The following is a 25,227-nucleotide window of genomic DNA, read 5'->3' as shown; positions in this document are numbered from 1 at the left end:
AACTAATTTATCATTAAAAATCAAGCAACATGATTCATATATTAATATATTTTAAAAGAAGAATATAATTATCTCAAGAGATATAAAAAAGTGTTTGATAAATTCAAATTCTTTATTGATAAAGAATTTCTTAAATAGTAATAAAATAAAATAAATTTTCTTAACCTTATTAAGATTAGCTACAAAAATATCTATAGTACATTTCATACATAACTGTGAAATATTAAAAACACTTCAGCCGGGTGCAGTGGCGCACACCTGTAGTCCCAACCCTGAGATGCCAAGATGGGAGAATTTCTTGAGCCCAGGAACTCAAGGCTGCAGTTGGCTGTGATCGCTTCCACTGCACTCCAGCCTAGGCAGTAGAGTGACACTCTGTCTCTAAAATGTAAACAAAACAAAACAAAACAAAAAAACAGTTAACTGAGATTGGGAACAAAAGAGTGTCTGCTGTCACCACTTTTATTCAATCCTGAAATGGAGTTCCCTTCTAAGAATAAGTCAAGGAAAAAAAAAAAGTGAAAAAATTAGAATGGGAACCAATGCTATGGATCATTCACAGATAAGACTGTCTACACAGAAAATCCTAAAATGTCAACAGATAAATTATGAGAATTAATATGACAGTATAGCAAGTTTTCCTAGTAAAAAATCAATATAAAAACACAAACAATTACATTCCATAAATCAGCAACAAATAGTAAGTGAAAGCCTTAAAAGAGGGCCTTTAAAATAGCATCCAAATATAAAGAACCTAGAAATATGATTAACCAAATGAGTCGAAAATTTCATAAAGAAATTATAAATTTTATGAAAAGTAATTTTAAAGACAAATACAGGATGAACAATACCGTATCTTTGGAAACTGTATGAAGGAGATATTTATTCTTTCCAAATTGTTATATGGTTTTAATGGCAACAACAGCCAAAATACTCTTAAAGAAGGCCAAGGTGGGAAGATCTATTTTCTACCCTATTTCATGACTTATTATAAATCAATAGAAATTAAGGCAGTGTCAAATTGGTTAAGGGAAAGGAAAATGATCCAATGAACAGAAAAAGTAGTGTAGAAGCAACACATATTATACATGGATATCTATCACAAGAAAAAATAAGTAGTGCAGATCACTGGGGGAAAGGATAGGCTTTTCATTGGTTCTGGGACAATTCTTTCTCCACATAGAAAAAAATGAATTTATATTGTTATCACATACTTCTCAAAATCCACCTGAAGTAGATTAAAGCCCAAACATGAAAGGGCAAAATTATAAAATATTTTTAAATAATATGTCTTTATGGCCACAGCTTCAAAAATATTGTTACAAATTGTTAAAGAAAAGGATTGGTAAATTTGACAATATTTTAGTTAAGAACCTGTGTTCAACAAGAGATTCTAAAAAGAGTGTGAAAACATAAGCCAGAAATTATTGGAGATATTTTAATACATATAATCAAAAAGTCAGATTAATAAAGCTCACGTCCCAGTAGAAAAATGGGGAAAACCCTTGAACCAGTCAATAAAACCTAAAAAGCTAACAAAGAGAAAAAATGCTTAGTCTCCTTTATAATCAGAGATATGCAAATTAAATACATACAGAGTTGACATTTCACACTCACCACTTTGATAAAAATCGAGATGACTGAGCAACAGGTTAACATGCCACCTTGCATTTGGTTCCTTTTTTCCCAGCCTCATTTCCCTCTCTTCCTTACCCTTCTGCTTAGCATTGATTCCTTCCCCATCAAAACATCATTTACCAGATAAACTTTGCCTCAGTCTCTATTTTTTAAAGAATCCACGCAGTGATATCCTCTGCCACTTTTGAAGGTAAAGGCTTAAGAAGGAATTATCTTTTCTTTTTTGGTTGCTACTGATAAATTTTGCTTTTTCCCAATTTAAAAAATTTCAGTAATTAATGAAGATGGGAGATTCTGAGTGTAGATTTATTTTGCCATTATCACCTGGAAATCTCTGATTATATTTGACTGTATGTTTATATGTTGGTCACCTTCACTAGACTGTCAGCTTCCTAGAGACAGCTGTCTTTTAGGTATGTTTGCCCTGCCCCATTGATAGTGAGGGTAGATGGTAGGTGTCTAGCATCTTGTACTGTGCATAACAGATAGCAAATGATCAAGAAATATTTTCCAAATGAATGATTCTTTAGCAAGCATATAAAGGATCCTTACACAGAGCACAATAACTAGGAAATTATCTCCCATTCCTACAAATAACTGAATGAGAGGAAATAGGTGTATAGTAACAAAGATTAGATTAAGTTTAAGAAAAATATTACCGGAACAAATAATGATTTTCTTCCTGAAAATTCATAAGAATAGAAGACTTTGCAACTGTAGAAAAAAATTACAGCAGTGTTATTGCAATGTAGGAAAAATGCTAGATACCATTAATGTTTCCTTCCTGCTGTAAGAATCTTTGCTTCTGGGAATAGAAGAAATAAACACAGAAGGGAATAAAGGTTTTATCTACTGTTGGCAGAACATGGAACTTTCTGGAAAGGAGAGATGAGGACAAGAAGGGACTTCTCCCTCTAAATTAACTGAGTGTTGAAACAAATAAGATAAAGGACTGGAGATTAATCTTTGCTTCCTAAAAACTATTCACAGTAGGGATTAGCCCATCCCCTTCTGCTTTTCCATTTCTCTCGAAAGTGAAAGAGATGTAAATAATCAAGAATAGGGTCTTGTACCCTGTGGGCACAGCACCTTCCAAAATATATACAGATTTGTAATATCATAACAAATCGCACACATAAAAATACAATACCTATCTCTGAAATATATTTGCATTATATAGCTGAAGCAAAATGAGTAAGAAAAAAATGCTGCATAAAAGTCTAAAACATGAGAAGTAGGGGAATAATTCAGAAAGGTTATTAAAAGATATACTCTGTAAGAATATATTCTTCAAGGTCCTTGTAAAAAGAAAGTTATTTTTAAATGTAGCAACTTTTATCATTTTACTTAAGTTTAGAGAAAACTTTGCCTTGGATTAGAAAATTATTTTTCCCCATGCCTTAGGCTGTATAGAATGTTAATTCAACAGTACCGTAATGCAAAGGGAAGCATGAAAAGGATTTTCTTTTTTGTCCTGCTTTATAATCTTCCACATTATTTGAATAAAATAAAATGGCAATGAGTTTGAGAGATTTTCAAACTGACTACAGATTACAGACAAATGCAAGACTGGCATGTTTGTACCTCTCTGCCTGCTGGTGTTGAATTCTGTCAAACAAACTCCAAAGACGAAAGTTCAATTTTCAATGTCAGCTTTAAACCTAAACTCCTATTTATGTGACAGTTCTACTCAGATTGGACCTCCAGATAGAAGTCCACTGGTTAGTACACTGCACTATGAGCAGCACAGCATGGCGGTAAAAGCCCAGATCCTCATAGAGCTCTTAAGTCCAGGCACAGCCATATACTAGCACTGTGACCTTGAGTAAGGTATTTCATGAGCCTCAGTTTCTTCATCTGGAAAATGGTTCTAGCAATTCTTACTTCAGTGGTATATTGTGAGAATTAAATGAAATAATTAGTATAAATAATAGGTCTTTTCATATCATTACTTAATAGTTTATTGTATTAATAATAAAGATATTACTTATATTTATATTAAAGATAAATATTAATATGAATTATTCTATAAAATAAAAATATATCCTAATTTACACAGTCTTGTACAATGTAGACCTTTTAAGTATAGTCTCAACCTATCTACTAGGACTCTATTTTTTTAATCCTAAAATTGTGAAGTCTAACCTTCAGGCATTTATTGCAACTTGGAGGGAAGCTGCTGTGCACATCTAGCTAGAGAACTAATAAGATCAATCCTGGAGCGACATAAATCTGTACTAGCAAGTAAACTGTAGCATGAAGAGATCGTTTATGAAATTATTAATTTGTGTTTCATTTGAGCAGTATTTTTTCTTCCCATTGTTTCAAGATATTTCAGGATGTCCCCTTTATTTCAACAGATGTTTGTGAAGGCTTTCTGAAAAGCAGGAGGTCTCAGCAGACTAATTTATCTCCAAGTTTTACCTCCAGAAATCTAATCTTTTTAAGGAAATTATGTGAGGGGGTAAAAGAGAAAGGTGCTTGCATATGAAGGCAATGACGGAAAAGAGGCAAATTCACCAAAGCTAGAGTAGTGGATATTAGCTTTAAGGCATTAGGAGGGGATAGAGATTTGGTGCTCAGCCTTGGGTCTACACTCACAATACCCTAGAGAAGAGAAAAGACATTTAAAGGAAAATGAGTATGTAGAGCACCTCAGGAGACTATCTGTATCTGTAGACACCAAGGTTCTTGAGCCCTGCAAAGATCTCCCACATGCATGCAAAGAAATAATAGAAGGACAACAATTTTGGCAGACTTTGGGTTTGGACAATTGGGCTTCCATCTCCACAGAAACAAAAGACCAAAACGCCTTTCTCAATAGTTTTTCTCTGCCTGAAACAATTAAGGTCTTGGCATGACACTGAGAGTAGAAAGAGGACAACTGCAGTAGCAACTGAGAAAGGTTCTTACACCTGAGATGGGGTGTAACATCCATTTGATTTAACAGATTTGATTTGTTTTAAAAGAAATAAAGTAATGCAATACTTATCATATAGCCATGATTTAGATTCGAATGGAGTCTTAAGAAATCCACAGAGTTTAACGAGTGATAAGTGATCAGACTTAGTAGGGAAAGATTGAGGAGGAGTTTGGTAAACATTATCAAATCTAAAAAATGTGGTAAACGGATTGAGAAAAGGTTTGTGCACAATTTGGAACCAAAGTGAGAATAAAGTCTACTGAATCAAAATTAAGCAAAAGAAGACTAGATAGTAATAAAACTTTGTAGTCATGGTATGGTATGCAGAACAAGAGTTCTCAAAATTGTTCATGTCCAATCCTTGGGACCGGTGAATGTTACTTTCTATGGTGAAAGGAATTTTACAGATGTGATAAAGATTAAGAACTTTGATAAACTTTGATAAACACTGCATGCTCTCACTCACATGCTAAGAAAAGGTTGATCTCACAGAAGCAAACAGTAAAACAGAGGTTACCAGAGGCTGAGAAGAGTGGGAAGTGGGGGATAAGGAGAGATTTGTTAAAGGACACAAAATTACAGCTAGATAGGATGAATGGGTTCTAGCGTTTCATAGCGCTGTAGGATGACTAGAGTTAACAATAATATATTACACATTTTCAAACAGCTGGAAGAGCATATTGAATGTTTCCAACACAAATAAATGATACATGTTTGAGATGATGGATATGTTAATTATGCTGATCTAATCACTATGAATGGTAGGTATTGAAACATCACTTTATACCCTATAAATATGTCAATTTTTTTTTAAAAAAATTAAGACCTTTGAGATAGGAAGAATATCATGGGTTACCCAGGTGGGTGCAATCCAAAAACATGAATCTTTAAAAGAATGAAACCTTTCCCAGTTATGTTCAGAAAGATATGAAGCTGAAAGAAGGTCAGAGAGAGGTACAAAAAACATTGCTGACGTTGAAGTCAGAGGAAAGGGGCCATGAGCCAAGCAGTAAGGGAGCTGGAAAGGAAAGTAAAGGGTTTCTCCTCCAGAGCTTCCAGAAAGGAAGGCAATCCTGCCAATACCTTGATTTTCATCCAGTGAGCCTCATGTCAGATTCCTAACTTACACAACTGTGTGATAATAATAAATTCATGCTGTTTTTCAGCCACTACATTTGTGGTAAATTTGTTATGGCAGAAACAGAAAACTAACCTGCGTGACTAACCTGCAAGAGTTCTAAGTATTCCTACTGATGTAATTCCTACTCATTCCTACTAATTACTTCTAAGTATTCCTACTGAGTAATCTGCAAGAATTCTAAGTATTCTTATTGATAGCATGGTACCAATTACAGGGCAAGTGAGAAGTAGCTTGTGGTTACCCCCTCTCAAAGTTGGGAAGTACCCTTCTCAAGTGAAAAGAATCTGGATGACATTGTGCTAACTGAAATAAGACAGGCACAGGAAAATAAATACCACATGATTTCACTTTAAAGCAGAATCTTAATAAGTCAAACTCACAGAAGCAGAGAGTAGAATGGTGATTCCCAGGGGCTGGTGGGAAATTGAGATGTTTTTCAAATGACACAAAATTTTAGTTAGACAAGAAGAATAAATTCGGAAGATCTATTGTAGAACATGCTGAATATAGTTAATAACAATGTATTATCTACTTGAAATTACTGAGAGATTTTAAATGTTTTCACTACAAAAAATAAGTATGTGGGATAATGGACACGTTGATTATTGTGACTTAGTTATTCTACAATGTATAGATATATCAAAACATCATGTTCTGTATCAAATATATACAATTTTGACTATAAAATTTTGAAAAAAATCTTTGCATTCAGTATAACTTTTTTTTCCTTTTCCTTTTTCTTTTCTTTCTTTCTTTTTTTTTTTTTTTTTTTTTTTTTTTTTGAGATGGAGTCTCACTCTATTACCAGGCTGGAGTGCAGTGACATCATCTCGGCTGACTGCAACCTCTGCCTCCTGGGTTCAAGTGATTCTCCTGCCTCAGCCTCCCAAGTAGCTGGGACTACAGGTGCGCACTACCACACTGAGTTAATTTTTGTATTTTTAGTAGAGACAGGGTTTCACCATGTTGGCCAGGATGGTCCTGATCTCTTGACCTCGTGATTCGCCCAACTCGGCCTCCCACAGTGCTGTGATTACAGGTGTGAGCCACCGCACCCAGCCTAACTTCTTTTAAAATAGTTTGCTAAACATACAAAGACGTACTATTTTCTCTGGAATTTAATACTGTTACCTTATATGTATACCTTATTTTATTGCACTTTGCTTTGTAGATACTGCATTTTTTACAAATTGAAGGTTTATGGCAACCTTGCATGGAGCAAGTCTACTGGTGCCATTTTTCCAACAGCATGTGCTCATGTCATGTCTCAGTCACATTTTGGTAATTCTCACAATATTTCAAACACTTTCATTATTATTACATTTATTATGGTGATTTGTGATCAGGGATCTTTGAGGTTAGTATTGTAATTGTTTGGGGGTACCACAAGTCGTGCCTATATAAGACAGCAAACTTAATCGATAAATGTTGTGGGTGTTCTGACCCACTGACCAGCTATTCCCCCTTTTCTCTCCCTCTCCTTAGGTCTCCCTTTTCCTTGAGACACAGTAATATTGAAATTTGGCCAAAGAATGGCCCTACAATGGCCTCTAAGTATTCAAGTGGAAGGATGAGTCACACACCTCTCACTTTAAGTCAAAAGCTTGAAATGATTTAGCTTAGTGAGGAAGGCAAGTCAAATGCTGATACAGGCCAAAAGCTAGGCCTCTTGTGCCAAACAGATAGCCAATGTGTAAATGCAAAGGAAAAGTTTATGAAGGAAATTAAAATTGCTACTCCAGTGAACAAATGACTGTTAAGAAAGCTAAACAGCTTTATTGCTGATATTTGAGAAAGTTTGAGAAATATGGATAGAAGATCTAACCAGCCACAACATTCCCTTAAGCCAAACCCTATTCCAGAGCAAGACCCTAACTCTCTTCAATTCTCTGAAGGCTGAGTGAGGTGAAGAAGGTGAAGAAGAAAAGTTTGAAGCCAGCAGAGGCTGGTTCATAAGGTTTAAGGAAATAAGTCATCTTCATAACATAAAAGTATAAGGTGAAGCATCAAGTTCTCATGGAGAAGCTGTAGCAAGTTATATAGAAGATATACCTAAGGTAATTGATAAAGGGAGATTCATCAAACAATAGATTTTCAGTCTTCTATTTTCCAATTTTCTGTTGGAATAAGATGTCATCTAAGACTTCCATAGCTAAAGAGGAGAAATCAATGCTTGGCTTCAAAGCTTCAAAGCTTCAAAGCAAAGGCTGACACTTGTTAGGACTTAATGAGCTGGTGACTTTAAGTTGAAGCTAATGCTCATTTCCCATTTCAAAAATCCTAGGGCCCTTAAGAATTTTGCTAAATCTACTCTTCTAAATCTACTCTGCTAAATCTACTCTAAATCTACTCTATGCTAAATCTGCTCTGTAAATGGAACAACAAAGCCTGGATGACAGCACATCTGTTTACAGCATGACTAACTAACTATTTCAAGCTCACTGTTGAGACCAACTTCTCACAAAAAAACATTTCTTTCAAAATATTACTGATCATTGATAATGCACCTGGTCAACCAAGAACTCTGATGAAGATATACAAGAAGATTAATGTTGTTTCATGCCTGCTAACACATCTATTCTTGAGTCCATGGATCAAGGGAGTCATTTCAGCTTTCAAATCTTCTTATTGAAGGAGTACATTTCATAGTTATAGCTGCTATAGATTGTGATTCCTCTGATGAATCTGAGCAAAGTAAACTGAAAGACTTCTGGAGCCCCCATTCTAGATGCCAGTAAGAATATTTGTGATTCATGGGAGAAGGTCAAGATATCAACATTAACGGGAGTTTGGAATAAGTTGATTCCAATCCTCACGGATGACATTGAGGGGTTCAAGACATCACTGGCAGAAATAACCGCAGATATGATGCTAACAACAAGAACTAGAATTAGAGGTGGAGCCTGAAGGTGTGACTAAATTGTTGCAATCCCATGATCAAACTTGAATGGATAAGATGTTGCTTCTTATGGACAAAGCAAAGAAAGTGGTTTATTGAGATGTAATCTACTCTTGGTGAAGATGCTGGAAACATTGTTGGCATGACAAGAAAGGATTTAGAATATTATATAAACCTAGTCGATAAAGCAATAGCAGGATTTGAGAGGGTTGACTACTCCAATTTTGAAAGAAGTTCTAGTGTGGGTAAAATGTTATTAAACAGTATCACAGGTTACAGAGAAATCTTTTGTGAAAGGAAGAATAAATTAATATCGAAAACTTCATTGTCGTCTTATTTAAGAAACTGCCACAGCCACCCCAACCTTCAGCAACCACCACCCTGATCAGTCAGCAGCCATCAACATTGAAGCAAGACTAGCAAAAAGATTACAACCCGATGAAGTTTCAGATGATAGCAATAAAATATTTTTAATTAATAACTTACTCTTTTGGCATAATACTATTGCACACTTCATAACCTATAGTATAAGTGTAAACATAACTTTTGTATGCTCTGGAAAACAAAAAAATTCACGTGGCTCTCTTTATTGTGATATTTGCTTTATTGCAGTGGTTTGGAACTTAACCCATGATATCTCCAAGGCCTACCTATATGTCGTGAACTGTTTCTTAGTATATGCCCAGTGTCGCTAACTGCTGTACTTTTTTGAAGTTGAAATTCAACTCCTCTTCATAATAATTCCCCATTCTTCATCTCTGTGCTAAACACTTGAACTGAGTTGGATGTAGATTAGATTATACATGGGACTAAATCATATTCTGTAGGATCTTAATCACACTAATAGCATCCTACTATATACAAGATCTGAAGACATTTCTCACATATTTTCAACAGTCCTTCAAGATTACTATGGCTATAAAAACTGCATTGTGGTTTTTAACTGCATTGTGCAGAAAGACCAAGATGAAAAGGGTATGTTGGGCTGGATGCAGTGGCTCACGCCTGTAATCCCAGCAGTTAGGGAGGCTGAGTTGGTGGGTGGATCTCTTAAGCCTAGGAGTTCTAGATCAGCCTGGGCAGTACAGTAAAACCCTATCTCTACAAAATAATAATAATAATAATAATAATAATAATAATAATAATAATACAAAAGTTAGCCAGGTATGGTGGTGTGTGGGCCTGTGGGCCTGTGGTCCCAGCTACTTGGGAAGCTGAGGTGGAAGGATTATTTGAGCCCAGGAGATCGAGGCTGCAGTGAGCTATGATTATGTCTCTGCACTCCAAGCCTGTGTGACAGAGTGAAACCCTGCCTCAAAAATAGAAAAAAGAAAGATATGTTCTGTGCTAAAATCCATAAAACATGCAGCCCTGAAGCAAAAGTTGCAACCTCTGGTCAAACACTTGTCTTTCAATAGACCCACTCTTACCTTGCAGTGGAGGAGATCAAGTACTGTGTGTGGCTAGAGATGATATGCCTCCAGCAGCTGTGCTGCTAGGAAAGCATGAGCTGTGGCCATGTGCCTCATATTCAAACAAGAGTGGCAGAATTCCAAAAGCCTCTCATCCACGTATCTCCTTTGTACCTAGATCCAAAGATTCCCAATGTTAAATCATATCTCTCAAAACATATCCAGTACATATCACAAAAGCATGACCTAAACAAGTCTACTCAAAGACATCTCTTCATATACCACTTTTAATGTGTTCTGTTGTAGGGATTCACACTGGAAGCTGCCCTCCACTTATTTTTCTATTTCTTGGCTTTTTCCCTTGGAATCATGAATTTCAGCTTTAGTGATTTTTTAAACTGCATTTTTTTCAACATGGTAGCAAGGATTAGAGTCTAATAGACAAGAAAATCTAATTCTAGTACTGATTTTGCTGCCTTGAAATGTTTGCCTCTCTTTTAGATATGTATCAGTAATATTGAGACATTAATATCATTTTAAGCTGAATTTATGAAACATTTTGAAGACACGTAAGATCATGAATGCCAAAGGACTGGTCTCCTTGGGAAGAGGAGAAGGGAGAATTTTGTCCATTTCAAGCATTACTGTTTCTACCATAAACCTTTCCCCCAACCTGTTATAATTTAGAAGAGAACATGTTTCTAAAGAGCTGTAGGGCCTCTTGACATTTGACCTCCAAATCTACATATTTGAGAATAACTCTAATGAAACTCTTCATGATTTTTTGATATGTCAAGAACACCTGAATCACCTTACCTTAGTTATCAGTTATGGCTTAAATTTAACTACATTCTTAGCTCAGCTCATGTTAAAGCCATTTGTAGTACATGTAAAACCGTGACACAGGAATCCAGACATTGTGTAATAATTTTCTTATCCCCTGCAGATGTAGGCAGCTACCTCATCATATTCTTTCACTTCTGAGAACACATTTTAAACATCAACTATATCATAATAGAGCCAGCCTGCTCAGCCAGGAAGAAAAAATTTATAAATGTAGATAATTACCCACTGAAATACAGTGGATAATTATAGAACTCCTGTACTTTAACCAGAATATAACTCCTAATTATCTCAAATGCCTAACTTTATACAATCAGAAACAGTTACCAATCAAAGAGATTATACAAAACAGTAAAAACCTTAGATTGTTGAATTGTAAAAGAGATAAAAAAATTTAATATTGTTTAAAAATAGCACAGGGAATAGGAATATTCATGGGAGGTGGCATCAGATCTTTATGGTCTTTAGGTTCAGTGTCTTGGTGACACTCACCCTGACTGCAAACAGATTTCTTCAGAACTTTTTACAATAGTCTGTTTTAGAAATAATGCGTATGGGAGCTTAACTGGCCTTGTTTCTTTCTTTCATGTTCCAAGTTGGCATTAACATTCTCTTTCTTCTTTGATTCATCCTTTTTCCTTTTATTTTTTTTAAGTTTCACATAGTGACAGATTTGTTCTTTAAAAGAATATGAACCAGAAACAAGGTGGCTAAGCACTGGACCATCACTTGTGAAAGAATTATTCCAATCAGGGCAAAAATAAGGACGCGCTTTGATAGACAATTCTGTCTTCATACTCTGGAGACTGTAGATGGTGGACAATTGTTTACAATAATAATTGGCTATATTAGTTGCTTTTTTCAGTGTTTTTCCAACTATTTGGAGTTACATGTGAGTCCTCCCAAATTGTTTGTAATAGCTTTTGTTTAAATTGTTAGTAGTAGCTATCTTATGTACATGCACTGTATGTCAGTCGCTCTGACATGTATTTGTAATCCTTAACTTGTAAATAGTATTCATATTCCCTATTCTACAGTCAAAAGAAGTGAAAGAACTTCTCTTAATTCATAAGACAAGAAAGTGCTTGAGCCAGGACTGGGAGCCATTGTGACACTAACGTCCACGCTTGTTCTCTGTATCATGTTGTCATCTTCCTGTGTAATGCGAGCTGACTTTCTGGGCAAATGTTTCTATACTATTGTGTACTATAGAACACAGGTGTCTTATTGCTGAAGTTATTGTGTGTGACTTCATGGACTCCCTGACATTTTGATCAAATGCAGTTCAGAGAGCAACATTGACATTTTCATATCCAAAACACCCAAATTTCCTTCTCTCTATTCTTCTTCATCCTTTGCTTCAAGAATGCAAACCTCAAATGAATTCTCAGTATCACCTGAGAATCCCACTATGCTTCTTTCAAAAATTCACTTTGCCACTCCCGGATATGACTGTGGCATATCCCCTTCATATTTTCCCCTCTCTTCAAACTTCTTACTCCCCAAATTCAATCACATTCCCCATATCACTCCCCCGATGAAAAATTTTAAAAACTGAATCCTTCCATCTATATGCATCTGTACACATTTTCTTCTTCTTCCAGCAACAATAAGAACCTCTGTCTCTACTTTCTCACCTTCCTTTCACTTTTGAACTGACTTCATTTTGGTATCCATTCCCACTACTCAATTGAAACTAATATTGCCAATCTTTATATTGCTGAACTCTACACACAGTCTCCACTCGTTGTATTTGGCTGTTTGGCAGCATCTGATAGAAATGACTATGTAGTCTTCTCAGCTGAGTCATGTATTCCTGCCATTCTTCCTCCCTATCCAATTGCATCAATTTGGTTTTCCAGGCTGTATATTTTATGTTATACAAGGTCTTAATGTTGGGGTGCAGGTTCACTTAGAACTCAGAGTTGGGAGGCCCGCTTGTTGATTTTACTTTTTATACTCTGCCATTCTTAGTACATTGAATCACCCATCCCTTTGGGTTTAAATGTCATTTTTTATGCACCTAATTCCCAGTGGGGGTTTGTTTTTTTTTATCTCAAGCCCATATGACTTCTCTCCAGACCTACGTATCTTGCTGCCTACTTGATATTTTCATTTAGATATTTCAGACAATGATAAAAGAGGAAATAATTATTGCACACCATTTCTTTTGCCTAACAAGTAAACTGTGGAGGAGGGGTCTGTGTCTCCAGGATTCAAGGAAGGTAAGCAGGACTTTATGGAACATCAGTTCTCTGAACCTAATTTTATCCTATTTTGCTTTTCTCTCTCTCTCTCTTTTTTTTTTTTTTTTTTTGAGGTTTTACTGGGAACTGAATCACTGCAGATGAAAATGGCTATAATTGCAAAGGAAATGTAAATGAAGGACTATAATCACTCAAAGTTGAAATCCTCAGCCAAGGGTAAGCCCCTTTTACTCTGCAAAACTACTTCTCAATTAAATTTTCACGACTTTTCCACCTTGTAGCATTTTTGAATGTAGATTAGTTACAGAAATAACAAAAATTATGGAAACTGTAAAGTGAACACACCTTGTAGCCAAAGGGAAGAATTCAGTCATCTAAGAGTCAACTGCAACACCATAATCTGCCTCCTTGGAATGACAGCCTATGAAGAGAATCTCTGATTCCTCCCTAGACAAGTAAGGACACAATTCTCAGACATTTCAAGCCCCTCCCACTGAAGGAGTACAATAGGTACACATATATATTCTGAGTTTTCTGGATTGGTTTTAGATTGGTGAGCTATGAACTACTTATTTCTACATTGGTGAGTTTATATTTTCCTAAGACAAACGAACAACAGTAAGGAGACTTTTCCTTATAGGATACGAAAATGCTAAAAACCATTTGGAATTTTCAGTCTATTTACCAGGTACATAGGGTGAGCAGTTTAGAGTATTCTCTTCACATCTTGGGTGCTGGCGTGTCCCAAAATTGGCTGGTTCATTCATATCCTTACATAAAAATAGAAACTCAATGAGTAATAATGGGTATAGTTTTCTTACTTCCCATTGAGGTAACAGAACACGTAAAGATCACTCATTCAACAGATATATTTTGGGCATCTAAATGTGTGAGATGGTAAGTTAGAAGCTCGATGAGGCATGGCAATAAACGACATTGTGTCCCTGGTCTCAAGTAGCATACACTGGCAAATTAGCAATGGTTTCACTAACCTATAAATGTCATTGCACAAGGCAATTCAAATTTTCCAGTGCCTATGGACATAAATCATTTTTAATTTCTTTTTCTTGAAACTCACCATCTAATCTGTCAACCAATACTGTTAATTATATTTTCAAAATACATGCAGAATCTGACCATATGTCATTCACTCTATTGCCACTATCTTGGGCCACCACCATTTTCTTTTGCCTGGACTGTTGTAATAGTGTCTTCTTAATTTGCCTCTCTTTTCAATAGCGACCTGAAGTGGATTTATCTGGAAGCTAACAAAATTGAAGTTTCACAGCTGCTTTTTGCATGACCTCCTCCATAATTGTATGCCTAATTTTCTGTTTGTAATTTTTAAATATTTTTTCCTAAAGACAGTTGTTCAATTTGTAGAAAGCTTTACAAAATCTGGATTCACCTCTGTCTTCACACTGTTTTTGCTTCCTATAGTCTATTCTCAATATAGCAACCAGAACGATCCTTTTAAAACTTCTGCTTAAAACCCAACAGTGGTTTTCCATTTCACTCAGAGCAAAAGTCAAAGATCTTGCAATGGTCTACAATGCTGCCTCTATATCTCTGCAATCTTTTCCTCTATGGTTGTCCCCCCTGAGTACTCTGCTGTAGCTACAATGGCTTTCTTGCCATTCCTAGAAAATGCCAGGCATGTTCTGCTTTGGATTTTTGTGTTTGCTCTTTCCTTTCGTGAATACTCTTCCCTCAAATATCTCCATGGCCCAGTCTCTGGCCTTTGTTAGCAATTATCACCTTCTCTGACCACCCTATTTAAATTTCAATCTTGTTTAAGTTTTCAAACTTCCTACTCCACCTCCTAGATAATTTTTCTTTTGGGCAGTTACTATCATCCAACATATTCTGTGTTTTACTTACTTATTTTGTTTATTTTCTATATCTCCCACTAAAATGTCAGCTCCGTGAAGGCAAGAGTTTTTCTAAGTGTATCCCCAATGCCTCCTGGCACAGAGTAGGTGCTCAATAAATACTTATTTGTTGTACTAAAAGAAGAGAGGAGTTACTTTTAGTAAGAGTGCCAGTGAAGGCTCCATGGAGAAGTTGGTATGCAGGCTGCATGTTGATGGGCTCATAGAAGTGGAAGGGTTAGGGGGAAAAAAAGCTGAAAAAAGATAAGTGGATGAACACTTCACTTTTTCACCAAGGACAAATATTTTTAAATAATAAGGTTAGACTTATGGTCCAGATCCTATCATAATCAAGGATGTTCTTAAATTCCTTGTACATCTGGATCCACCAATCTACCATTTGGGGCTTGGAGTAGTCTGCAAACACTGATCCTCCTGGTGGCCAGTAATACAATAGACACGTAAGTCAAACTAAATAATGCAACTTAGCTAATATGGTATAGAAATCTCTGTAGTTGTTCTCATTTTGCATTTTGAGACACACAAACAAAAATTGACAGCCAGTAAAATTAAATAACTTTACCAAGAACATAGTATAAGCATATAGCAAGTTCACTGTTGAATGGTAATAGAATCCCACATCTCAGTCCAGTGCTCTCTCAGTCATGAAATTGTCCAGGAAATAGTATTTTTATTATTCTGTTACAATTTTAGCAATTTTTCTCCACATATAAATCTATATTAATTCAAATAGGAGGATTAGGAAATGTAAGAATTACATTTATAGTAACAACAAAACTGTAATATAGCCATGATGCCAACAAGAGCCTTAAGAATAATGTAATGGGGTTGGGGGGCACCCAAGATGGCCAAACAGGAAGACCTCCTGCCTCCAGCTCCCAGCGTGAGTGACACAGAAGATGGGTGACTTCTGCATTTTCAACTGAGGTACCAGGTTCATCTCACTGGGGCGTGTTGGACAGTTGGCGCTAGTCCATGGGTGCAGCCCGACCAGTGCGAGCTGAAGCAGGACGAGGCATCACCTCACCTGGGAAGTGCAAGGGGGAAGGGAATTCCTTTTCCTAGCCAAAGGAAAGTGAGACACACAACACCTGGAAAATCAGGTAACTCCCACCTTAATACTGTGCTTTACCAAGGGTCTTAGCAAACGGCACACCAGGATATTATATCCCACACTGGCTGGGAGGGTCCCACACCCGCGGAGCCTCCTTCATTGCTAGCACAGCAGTCTGAGATCTAACTGCAAGGCAGCACCTAGGCTGGGGGAGGGGCACCTCCAATTGCTGAGGCTTAAGTAGGTAAACAAAGCTGCCAGGAAGCTCGAACTGGGTGGAGCCCACCACAGCTCAAGGAGACCAGCCTGCCTCTGCAGACTCCTCCTCTGGGGACAGAGCGTAGCTAAACAAAAAGCAGCAGAAACCTCGGCAGAGGTAAATGCTCCCATCTGACAGCTTTCAAGAGAGCAGTGGATCTCCCAGCACAGAGGTTGAGATCTGAGAATGGACAGACTGCCTGCTCAAGTGGGTCCCTGACCCCTGAGTAGCCTAACTGGGAGACATCCCCCACTAGGGGCAGACCGACACCCCACACCTCACACGGTGGAGTACACCCCTGAGAGGAAGCTTCCAAAGCAAGAATCAGACAGGTACACTCACTGTTCAGCAATAGTCTATCTTCTGCAGCCTCTGCTGCTGATACCCAGGCAAACAGGGTCTGGAGTGGACCTCAAGCAATCTCCAACAGACCTACAGCTGAGGGTCCTGACTGTTAGAAGGAAAACTAACAAGCACCCACACCAAAACCCCATCAGTATGTCACCATCATCAAAGACCAGAGCCAGATAAAACTACAAAGATGGGAAGAAAGCAGAGCAGAAAAGCTGGAAATTCAAAAAATAAGAGCGCATCGCCCCCTGCAAAGGAACGCAGCTCATCGCCAGCAATGGATCAAAGCTGGACAGAAAATGACTTTGACGAGTTGAGAGAAGAAGCCTTCAGTCAATCAAACTTCTCAGAGCTAAAGGAGGAACTACATAACCAGTGCAAAGAAATTAAAAACCTTGAAAAAAGAATGGATGAATGGATAACTAGAATAATCAATGCAGAGAAGACCTTAAAAGAACTGATAGAGATGAAAACCATAACATGAGAACTATGTGACAAATGCACAAGCTTCAGTAACTGACTTGATCAACTGGAAGAAAGAGTATCAGCGATTGAAGATCAAATGAATGAAATGAAGCGAGAAGAGAAGTGTAGAGAAAAAAGAGTAAAGAGAAATGCACAAAGCCTCCAAGAAATATGGGATTATGTGAAAAGACCAAACCTACATCTGATTCGTGTGCCTGAAAGTGATGGGGAAAATGGAACCAAGTTGGAAAGCACTCTGCAGTATAAAATCCAGGAGAATTTCCCCAACCTAGTAAGGCAGGCCAATATTCAAATTCAGGAAATACAGAGAATGCCACAAAGATACTCCTCAAGAAGAGCAACTCCAAGACACAGAATTGTCAGATTCACCAAAGTTGAAATGAAGGAAAAAATGTTAAGGGCAGCCAGAGAGAAAGGTCAGGTTACCCACAAAGGGAAGTCCATCAGACTAAGAGCAGATGTCTCCACAGAAACTCTTTAAGCCAGAAGAGAGTAGGTGCCAATATTCAACATTCTTAAAGAAAAGAATTTTCAATCCAGAATTTCATATCCAGCCAAACTAAGTTTAATAAGTGAAGGAGAAATAAAATCCTTTACAGACAAGCAAATGCTTAGAGATTTTGTCACCACCAGGCCTGCCCTACAAGAGATCCTGAAGGAAGCGCTAAACATGGAAAGGAACAACTGGTACCAGCCATTGCAAAAACATGTCAACATGTAAAGTCCATTAAGGCTAGGAAGAAACTGCATCAACTAGTGAGCAAAATAACCAACTAATATCGTAATGACAGGATCAAGTTCACACATAACAATATTAACCTTAAATGTAAATGTACTAAATGATACAATTAAAAGACACAGACTGGCAAATTGGATAAAGAGTCAAGACCCATCAGTCTACTGTATTCAGGAGACCCATCTCACATGCAGAGACACACATAGGCTCAAAATAAAGGGATGGAGGAAGATCTACCAAGCAAATGCAAAATAAAAAAAAAGTAGGGGTTGCAATCCTAGTCTCTGATAAAACAGACTTTAAACCATCAAAGATCAAAAGAGACAAAGAAGGCCATTACATAATGGCAAAGGGATCAATTCAACAGGAGGAGCTAACTATCCTAAATATATATGCACCCAATACAGGAGCACCCAGATTCATAAAGCAAGTCCTTAGAGACTTACAAAGAGACTTAGACTCCCATACAATAATAATGGGAGACTTTAAACACCTCACTGTCAACATTAGACAGATCAACGAGACAGAAAGTTAACAAGGATATCCAGAAATTGAATTCAACTCCGCACAAGCGGACCTAATAGACATCTACAGAACTCTCCACCACAAATCAACAGAATATACATTCTTCTCAGTACCACATCGCACTTATTCCAAAACTGACCACATAGTTGGAAGTAAAGCACTCCTCAGCAAATGTGAAAGAGCAGAAATTATAACAAACTGTCTCTCAGACCACAGTGCAATCAAACTAGAACTCAGGACTAAAAAACTCAATCAAAACCGCTCAACTACATGGAAACTGAACAACCTGCTCCTGAATGACTACTGGGTACATAACGAAATGAAGGCAGAAATAAAGATGTTCTTTGAAACCAATGAGAACAAAGATACAACATACCAGAATCTCTGGGACACATTTAAAGCAGTGTGTAGGGGGAAATTTATAGCACTAAATGCCCACAAAAGAAAGCAGGAAAGATCTAAAATTGACACCCTAACATCACAATTAAAAGAACTAGAGAAGCAAGAGCAAACACATTCAAAAGCTAGCAGAAGGCAAGAAATAACTAAGATCAGAGCAGAACTGAAGGAGATAGAGACACATAAAACCCTCCAAAAAATCAATGAATCCAGGAGCTGGTTATTGATAGACCACTAGCAAGACTAATAAAGAAGAAAAAAGAGAAGAATCAAATAGATGCAATAAAAAATGATAAAGGGGATATCACCACCGACCCCACAGAAATACAAACTACCATCAGAGAATACTATAAACACCTCTATGCAAATGAACTAGAAAACCTAGAAGAAATGGATTATTTCCTGGACACTTACACTCTTCCAAGACTAAACCAGGAAGAAGTTGAATCCCTGAATAGACCAATAGCAGGCTCTGAAATTGAAGCAATAATTAATAGCCTACCAACCAAAACCAGTCCAGGACCAGATGGATTCACAGCCGAATTCTACTAGAGGCACAAGGAGGAGTTGGTACCAATCCTTCTGAAACTATTCCAATCAATAGAAAAAGAGGGAATCCTCCCCAACTCATTTTATGAGGCCAACATCATCCTGATGCCATAGCCTGACAGAGATACAACAAAAAAAGATAATTTTAGACCAATATCCCTGATGAACATTGATGCAAAAATCCTCAATAAAATACTGGCAAACTGGATCCAGCAGCACATCAAAAAGCTTATCCACCATGATCAAGTGGGCTTCATCCCTGGGATGCAAGGCTGGTTCAACATACGCAAATCAATAAACGTAATCAGGCATATAAACGGAACCAAAGACAAAAACCATATGATTATCTCAACAGATGCAGAAAGGCCTTTGACCAAATTCAACAACCCTTCATGCTAAAAACTCTCAATAAATTCAGTATTGACGGAACGTACCTCAAAATAATAAGAGCTATTTATGACAAACTGACAGCCAATATCATACTGAATGGGCAAAAACTGGAAGCATTCCCTTTAAAAACTGGCACAAGACAGGGATGCCTTCTCTCACCTCTCCTATTCAACATAGTGTTGGAAGTTCTGGCTAGGGCAATCAGGCAAGAGAAATAAATCAAGGGTATTCAGTTAGGAAAAGAAGAAGTCAAATTGTCCCTCTTTGCAGATGACATGATTGTATATTTAGAAAACCCCGTTGTCTCAGCCCAAAATCTCCTTAAGCTGATAAGCAACTTCAGCAAAGTCTCAGGATACAAAATCGATGTGCAAAAATCACAAGCATTCTTATACACCAGTAACAGACAGAGAGCCAAATCATGAATGAACTCCCATTCACAATAGCTTCAAAGAGAATAAAATACCTAGGAATCCAACTTACAAGGGATGTAAAGGACCTCTTCAAGGAGAACTACAAACCACTGCTCAGTGAAATAAAAGAGGACACAAACAAATGGAAGAACATACCATGCTCATGGATAGGAAGAATCAATATTGTGAAAATGGCCATACTGCCCAAGGTAATTTATAGATTCAAGGCCATCCCCATTAAGCTACCAATGACTTTCTTCACAGAATTGGAAAAAACTGCTTGAAAGTTCATGTGGAACCAAAAAAGACCCTGCATTGCCAAGACAATCCTAAGCCAAAAGAACAAAGCTGGAGGCATCACGCTACCTGACTTCAAACTATACTACAAGGCTACAGTAACCAAAACAGCATGGTACTGGTACCAAAACAGAGATATAGACCAACGGAACAGAACAGAGTCCTCAGAAATAATACCACACATCTACAGCCATCTGATCTTTGACAAACCTCAGGAAAACAAGAAATGGGGAAAGGATTCCCTATTCAATAAATGGTGCTGGGAAAATTGGCTAGGCATAAGTAGAAAGCTGACACTGGATCCTTTCCTTACTCCTTACACAAAAATTAATTCAGGATGGATTAGAGACTTAAATGTTAGACCTAAAACCATAAAAACCCTAGAAGAAAACCTAGGTAATACCATTCAGGACATAGGCATGGGCAAGGACTTCATGTCTAAAACACCAAAAGTAATGGCAACAAAAGCCAAAATTGACAAATGGGATCTAATTAAACTGAAGAGCTTCTGCATAGCAAAAGAAACTACTATCAGAGTGAACAGGCAACCTACAGAATGGGAGAAAATTTTTGCAATCTACTCATCTGACAAAGGGCTAATATCCAAAACCTATAAAGAACTCAATCAAATTTACAAGAAAAAAACAAACAACCCCATGAAAAAGTGGGCAAAGGATATGAACAGACATTTCTCAAAAGAAGACATTCATACAGCCAACAGACACATGAAAAAATGCTCATCATCACTGGCCATCAATGCAAATCAAAACCACAATGAGATACCATCTCACACCAGTTAGAATGGCGATCATTAAAAAGTCAGGAAACAACAGGTGCTGGAGAGGATGTGGAGAAATAGGAACACTTTTACACTGTTGGTGGTACTGTAAACTAGTTCAACCATTGTGGAAAACAGTGTGGCCTTTCCTCAAGGATCTAGAACTAGAAATACCATTTGACCCAGCCATCCCATTACTGGGGATATACCCAGAGGAATATAAGTCATGCTGCTATAAAGACACATGCACACATATGTTTATTGTGGCACCAAAGACTTGGAATCAACCCAAATGTCCATCAGTGACAGACTGGATGAAGAAAATGTGGTACATATACACCATGGAATACTATGCAGGCATAAAAAAGGATGAGTTAGTGTCCTTTGTAGGGACATGAATGCAGCTGGAAACCATCATTCTCAGCAAACTATCACAAGAACAGAAAACCGAATGCTGCATGTTCTCACTCGTAGGTGGGAATTGAACAATGAGATCACTTGGACACAGGAAGAGGAACATCACACACTGGGGCCTATTGTGGGGAGGGGGTAGTGGGGAGGGATAGCATTAGGAGACATACCTAATGTAAATGAGGAGATAATGGGTGCAGCACACCAACATGGCACATGTATACATATGTAACAAACCTGCACGTTGTGCACATGTACCGTAGAACTTAAAGTATAATAAAAAAAAGAATAATGTAATGAAAACTATAGAATGTTCATGACGTATACAAAAGATGACATACAAGTTAAGAGATATGGAATGAATAGAAAGACTGCGAATGGAAAGACTCAATGTTGTATAAATGTCAAGTTGCTCCAAATTGACTTATAAATTCAAAGTATTTCCAACCCAAATTCCAATGGTATGTTTTGTAACTTGATTCTGTAATCATCTGGAAGTATAAGTGAATGGTACTGGCTAAAAATTATAGAAAAATAAGAAGCCTACTTAAACATACCCTAAGCTCATATTAAGTAAAATAAAACTGAATATAGGAATAGATAAATGGAACAATGCAACGAAATTGAGATAAGATACAGATAGACATCTATATGGAAATTTGCTCTGTGATAAAGATGATATTTCAAAGGTATGAAGAAATGTGGAATTATTTAATAGGTGATGTCAGGTCTATTATCTACCCACTTGGAAAAAAAAATAAGTCATATTCCAGGTATGGATTGAACTGTGTTTATCCAAAATTCCTATGTCAAAGCCCAAAGCCTCAGTATGATGGTATTTAGAGATTGGGCCTTTGGGAGATAGTTAGGTTTAGATGAGATCATGAGGGTGAGGCTCTCATGATAAGATGAGTACCCCTATTAAAGACCTTTCTTGTCTGTCTATTTCTCTCTCTCTCTCTCTCTCTCTCTCTCTCTCTCTCTCTCTCTCTCTCTGCCTTGTGAGAACACAATGAGAAGGTTCATCTGAAAGCCAGGAAGAGGGCTCACACCAGAAACCAGACCCTGCCAGAACCTTGGTCTTGGACTTTCTAGCCAGTGGAACTGTAAGACGTAAAATTTTGCTGTTTATGTCACTCAGTTTTTGTTATGGTGGCTCAAGCACATTAAGACAACATTGTACACAAAATTAAAGCAGATTCATAATTTATGTGTTTAGAAAAATCCTCTAAGAATATATAGATTCTACTTTTACAAATTTTAGTTAAGGAAAGCCCTTTGCAACATGATACCAAAGGCAGAAACCACAAGGAAAAAGGTAGATTTGGCTATGAAAAAGTTTAAAACTGTTTAGCAAAAGACAGAATAAACTGTTTAAAAAACCAGAATTAATATTTTACAAATCAATAAGAAAAAGAAAGAATTCCCCAATAGGAAAATGACAAAAAGAGTAGTGATTTTTTACAATGAAATAGAAGCAGCAATAAATATTATGAAAAAGATGCTTAACCTCACTCATAATAGAAAAACTGCAGTTAATACAAGAAAATACCTTTCACCTTTTTGGTTGCCCTGTGTTGGTGAATGAGTAAAGAGACCTGTTTGGTAAGAGTTCAAATTGGTATATTTTGAGGATATTGAGAAAATATCTTTATAGATTTGAAATGTATATTTTTAAATATAATTATTCCATTTAAAAAATATATGGTAATAGTGAGACAAGAATATATACAATAATCTGTAATAAAATGTTTACTGCAATATTCATATTAATAATATAATATTAAGATACTAGAAACAAGAAAATGTTCATCACTAGGAATTGGTTACACTAGTTTTCTTACCTGGGAACAATGGAATGTCATGTAACTATTTAAAAATATGAGATAGCTTCATATGTATTAACATGAAAATATATATACATAATATTGTTATTGTTTTTAAAGGTTTTAAATGACATATAGTTTATTTCCCACTTAAAAATATAATCACATATACTTAAAAATCAGGAGGAATATTCACTAAAATGATAAAAGTGATATTTTAGGGAGTTGAAGAAGGACTGTCACTTTCTACTTCGTAAAAATCAGTATTACATAATATTTTTTACGATTTTGTGCTACTTTGATAAACAGGCAAAAGCATTTTAAGGATATTTCTATTGTGCAAAAGAAAAAATTAAAAACTTCTTTTTGCTTTATAAATATTTTATATATCTCATTACTCAATCTACAAAAACCAAAATTATCAATATAATATCAATCAACACTATCTATAATTTTATCATAATTATAAAAGAGTGCCTTTTCTAAAGATGTTACACAATGTACTAATATTTCTTTTGAATTTCTTGGCAATTCTCTGGGATGTAAATGATTTCTTAAAAAGTCTTATTATGTAGGCCAATGCTCCAAACACTCAGGAGTTAACACAGCTGGAGAAGCTGCATACAATTTTCTTGAACTGAACTCAGGCAATATCAATTCACTGAGCCCCGTGAACTGTACTTGCTTATCGTATATTCAATACAGAAAGGAGGTTGTCATTTATTCTTTAACATGCTTACCTTGCCAATAGCTGGTGTGACTCCAGCAGAGTTATTGATTCAAATTCCCATTTCCTGTCCAAGCTCACAGGGTTTATAAGTGCCTTGTGGTTCATTTTTGGTCAAAAAGGGATCCTGCAAATTCCCAAGAATGTTATCACTGGTAAGAGTCTGCCTGGTAATTGATATTTAAGTGGAAACATTACAAAAATGTTTGAAGTAAGAATCTCCAATATTCATATAAACAATGTTTAATATTGTACACTTTAAAATCTTCCTACCTATTAAGTACAGTTACAAATATAAGAACTCTTTCTGTGAATGTTTTAGTGTGCAAAATGTGGACCCAAGCAATGTTAATTTAGTAGTAGAATCAGTTGCTTCTAATTAAAATATCCATTTTCTTTACTAAAAATGTTATAGGAGCAAGAGGCAGAGCAAGATGGCTAAATAGAAACCTTCAAGGATTATCCTCCCTGCAAGAACACCAAATTGAACAACCATCCACACAAAAAAGCACCTTCATAAGAACCAAAAATCAGTTAAGTAATAACAGTACTTGGTTCTAACTTCATATTACAGAAAAAGGCACTGAAGAGGGTAGGAAAGACAGTCTTGAACTGCTGACACCAACCCTCCCCCATCCCCCAGCAGCAACCTCCTGGCACAGAGACAGAATGTGTGGGACTTTGCATTGGAACTCAGTGCTGCTGTCACAGTGGAAAGCAACACTGGATAGAACTCAGCTGGAACCCACCGAGGGAGCATTTAGACCAGCCCTAGCCAGAATCATCCATTCTAGCCATTGGTACCTGAGTTCCAGCAAACCTCAGCCCTGCAGACTAAAGTGCTTTGGGGTCCTAAACAAATCTAAAAGGCTGTCTAGGTCACAAGGATTGCAATTCCTAGGCAATTCTTACAATTCCTAGGCAATTCTTAGGCTCAGAGCCAGCAGATTTTGGGAGCATGCAGACTAGTAAGATACCAGTTAGGGTGGTCAAGAAAGTGCTTGCATTACACATCCCTCAACCCCAGGCAGTGCAGCTCACAGTTCCAAGACAGACTCCTTCTCCCTGCTT

At 36.9% G+C, this 25,227-nt stretch overlaps 1 long non-coding RNA gene across 1 annotated transcript; it reads right to left on the bottom strand.

The window, feature by feature from the left end:
• Positions 1 to 248: 248 nt before the first annotated feature.
• Positions 249 to 24,777, bottom strand: LOC112429374 (uncharacterized). The gene is made up of 4 exons (XR_003021566.2): positions 24,170 to 24,777; positions 13,409 to 13,510; positions 10,032 to 10,187; positions 249 to 381 (listed from the first exon to the last, which is right to left on the bottom strand). It is a non-coding gene; the product is annotated as an uncharacterized lncRNA (long non-coding RNA).
• Between the last annotated feature and the right edge of the window lie 450 nt (positions 24,778 to 25,227).

Source organism: Macaca nemestrina, chromosome 10 (assembly GCF_043159975.1).
Source record: "Macaca nemestrina isolate mMacNem1 chromosome 10, mMacNem.hap1, whole genome shotgun sequence".
Lineage (NCBI taxonomy): Eukaryota > Metazoa > Chordata > Mammalia > Primates > Cercopithecidae > Macaca > Macaca nemestrina.
This window is presented reverse-complemented; position numbering and strand designations above follow the sequence as displayed.